General features: G+C 35.2%; 1 pseudogene; it reads left to right on the top strand.

Moving 5' to 3' along the window:
- The first annotated feature begins 2517 nt into the window (after nt 1–2517).
- On the top strand, nt 2518–3320 carry LOC124083886 (centromere protein Q-like; annotated as a pseudogene).
- The last annotated feature ends 870 nt before the right edge of the window (nt 3321–4190 follow it).

Genomic DNA, 4190 nt, shown 5'->3' with positions numbered 1-4190 from the left:
CTTAAATTATCACTATTTGCAGATGACATGATTCTATACCTAGCAGACCCAAAAGGGTCTACAAAGAAACTATTAGAGCTAATAAATGAATTCAGCAAAGTGGCAGGATATAAAATCAACATGCATAAATCAAAGGCATTCCTGTATATCAGCGACAAATCCTCTGAAATGGAAATGAGGACAACCACTCCATTCACAATATCTTCAAAAAAAATAAAATACTTGGGAATCAACCTAACAAAAGAGGTGAAAGACTTATACAATGAAAACTACAGAACCCTAAAGAGAGAAATAGAAGAAGATCTTAGAAGATGGAAAAATATACCCTGTTCATGGATAGGCAGAACTAACATCATCAAAATGGCGATATTACCAAAAGTTCTCTATAGGTTTAATGCAATGCCAATCAAAATCCCAACGGCATTTCTTGTGGAAATAGAGAAAGCAATCATGAAATTCATATGGAAAAACAAAAGACCCAGAATAGCAAAAACAATGCTAAGCAGGAAGTGTGAATCAGGCGGTATAGCGATACCAGACTTCAAACTATACTACAGAGCCATAGTAACAAAAACAGCATGGTACTGGTACCAAAACAGGCGGGTGGACCAATGGTACAGAATAGAGGACACAGAAACCAATCCACAAAACTACAAGTACCTTATATTTGATAAAGGGGCTAAAAGCATGCAATGGAGGAAGGATAGCATCTTCAACAAATGGTGCTGGGAAAACTGGAAATCCATATGCAACAAAATGAAACTGAATCCCTTTCTCTCGCCATGCACAAAAGTGAATTCAAAATGGATCAAGGAGCTTGATATCAAATCAGAGACACGCCATCTGATAGAAGAAAAAGTTGGCTATGATCTACATTCGGTGGGGTCGGGCTCCAAATTCCTCAATAGGACACCCATAGCACAAAAGTTAATAACTAGAATCAACAAATGGGACTTACTCAAACTAAAAAGTTTTTTCTCAGCAAAAGAAACAATAAGAGAGGTAAATAGGGAGCCTACACCCTGGGAACAAATCTTTACTCCTCACACTTCAGATAGAGCCCTAATATCCAGAGTATACAAAGAACTCAAAAAATTAGACAATAAGAGAACAAACAACCCAATCAACAAATGGGCCAAGGACCTGAACAGACACTTCTCAGAGGAGGACATACAATCAATCAACAAGTACATGAAAAAATGCTCACCATCTCTAGCAGTCAGAGAAATGCAAATCAAAACCACCCTAAGATACCATCTCACTCCAGTTAGATTGGCAGCCATTATGAAGTCAAACTACAACAAGTGCTTGCGAGGATGTGGGGAAAAGGGTACACTTGTACATTGCTGGTGGGACTGCAAATTGGTGCAGCCAATTTGGAAAGCAGTATGGAGATTTCTTGGAAAGCTGGGAATGGAGCCACCATTTGACCCAGCTATTCCCCTTCTCGGTCTATTCCCTGAAGACCTAAAAAGAGCATGCTACAGGGACACTGCTACATCGATGTTCATAGCAGCACAATTCACAATAGCTAGACTGTGGAACCAACCTAGATGCCCTTCAATGGATGAATGGATAAAAAAAATGTGGCATTTATACACAATGGAGTATTACTCTGCATTAAAAATGACAAAATCATAGAATTTACAGGGAAATGGATGGCATTAGAGCAGATTATGCTAAGTGAAGCTAGCCAATCCCTAAAAAACAAATGCCAAATGTCTTCTTTGATACAAGGAGAGTAACTAAGAACAGAGTAGGGTCAAAGAGCATAAGAAGAAGATTAACATTAAACAGGGATGAGAGGTGGGAGGGAAAGGGAGAGAGAAGGGAAAATGCATGGAAATGGAATGAGACCCTCAGAGTTATACAAAAGTACATACAAGAGGAAGTGAGGGGAAGGGGAAAAATAATATAAGGGGGACAAACGAATGTCAGTAGAGGGAGCAGAGAGAGAAGAGGGGAGGGGAGGGGAGGGGAGTGGGGATAGTAGAGGATAGGAAAGGCAGCAGAATACAACAGACACTAGTATGGCAATATGTAAATCAATGGATGTGTAACTGATGTGATTCTGCAATCTGTATATGGGGTAAAAATGGGAGCTCATAACCCACTTGAATCAAATTGTGAAATATGATATATCAAGAACTATGTAATGTTTTGAACAGCCAACAATAAAAAATTAAAAAAAAAAAGAATTTGAGTTCAAGTTTGATGCATATTCATCTAGCACTTATCTGTCTTTAAAACCATTGTACAATATTATTAAAATTTATAAATATATAATGCACTATAAATATACTTTATGCATACATATAATATGTATGTATGTATACAGGTATTACATATATACTTTTATATACATACACATACACTTAATATTTATGTCTTAGAAACAGATCTGTTTTTCTCTGATTTCTTCTCACCTCCTTCTGGGTCTCCTGGTTTTCAGTTTGGTGTGAAGTACTCTGAGCATGACTTTCTGGAACACTGAAGAAGAATTAATCAGTGATCAAGATGCTGGGTAAATCAAACGCTTCCAAGAAGAAGTCTCAACATCTGAAAATAAATTCAAAAAGAGAAATCAATAAATGAGGAACTGGAGTTGTCAGAGAAACAGCCAAGAAACACAGGCAAAAGAAATAAAAATCATCCAAAGCCTTTGTCTTCTGAAGAACAAACAAAATATATAATCTAAATCAGATAAAAATAGCATCTAACAAGAGAAAAATCTGGCAAACATTTTCAAAGAGTACCAGAAAGCATTTGCAAACTATGATAGAATCAGTAATAATAGCAATTTTGAGTAACAATATTGAAGAAAAAGAACAAATTGAATGTCATCTCAACTACCTGAATATAAGATTGCTACAATTGTATGAAACCATGAAAATCCCTCACCCAAGAGCTGAAATATTTTATTAATGTGCCAAATCTACTGAAAATGGAGAAAGCACAAGACAGAACTATTGAAGAAAGTCTGGCATTATTATAGGAAGAAATAGATAAAATTGTAGAGACCACAGAATCAATGACTGGAGATATTTAGAGACTAAAAAATAGAATTCAAATTGTGACACATGAGATAGAAGGAAGAGGAGGTAAAACAGATGTTTCAAATAGCTTACAGTGGGGTACTTTCTTTTCCAAGACTTTCTCAGAACAGTCTCAAAGCACCCACCCTTCCGAAAGAAATTTTGATACTAATTTCATACCACACTGCTCTTCTAAAGGACCTGGGTATTCTTCACAATTCATTCCAGAAGAACAATTTGTTAGTGTTCATCAAAGAAGTTTATTAAAAACTAGATGCTTCTTAGAGTTTACTTTTTAGATTGTTTCATATTAATTAAACATTTGTGAATTTGTAAAACTCTTAACCTATGATGATATTATTGAGGCTAAAGCCTAGTATGCACTTTAAAATTAGCATCTAATGTAATCCTGGAAAATCTGTTTATAGCAGTTGCTAAATCTAGAGAATCAATATTTATGTTGCTGTATTTAGCAGGTATTTGCCTAAAACCATAAAATAAGAATAGCCAGGATCTAATGATGTATAATGGCTGAATGAAACACATTTATTGGTTAGCACCTAACTGTGATATGGTGGCTTTGTATATGTAGAGTGCCTAATGAATAAAAATATACGTGTTTGCTATCACTCATTCTTGAGCTCATAGTTTGCATTTTTCTTTCTAGTCTCCTTTAACTTGAGAAATTCTCAAATGCCTTTATTTTTACCTAACTCACAGTCTCTTTGTGGAATAATTAAGATTTTCCAGGTAACTTTAATGTTAAAAGTTGAGTCAACATTTTATTTCTTTGGCTGGTTACTGAGTAGATGCTGAATATTTTTTTTAATTTAAAAAATTATTAAAAAGAATCCTAAGCACATTTAGTTCTTCAAACAACAACCAACCAAAACAAAACAAAACAAAACTGTTTTAGGAAAACTAAAAACATAAGAACTAGATGCTAAAGGCAGAAGGTGCTGAATCCAAAGAAGACAGAAGACAAATTCAGGATTACATAAAATGCAGTTTATTAAAGACTTATGCAGTATATCTTCTGTGGCACCAAGACAGAAGAATCCCTTCACCCTATAGAAAGAAGAAGGGATATATTTGCTTAGACAAAAGTATCCTACAGCCAACAAAAATGCACCTGAGCCTTTTCAAATACTGTTA

Source organism: Marmota monax, unplaced genomic scaffold (genome assembly GCF_021218885.2).
Source record: "Marmota monax isolate L192 unplaced genomic scaffold, Marmota_monax_Labrador192_F-V1.1 WCK01_AAM20220418_F8-fsc00056, whole genome shotgun sequence".
Classification (NCBI taxonomy): domain Eukaryota; kingdom Metazoa; phylum Chordata; class Mammalia; order Rodentia; family Sciuridae; genus Marmota; species Marmota monax.
Note: the sequence above shows the minus strand (reverse complement) of the source record. Positions and strands in the feature narration are given on the sequence as shown.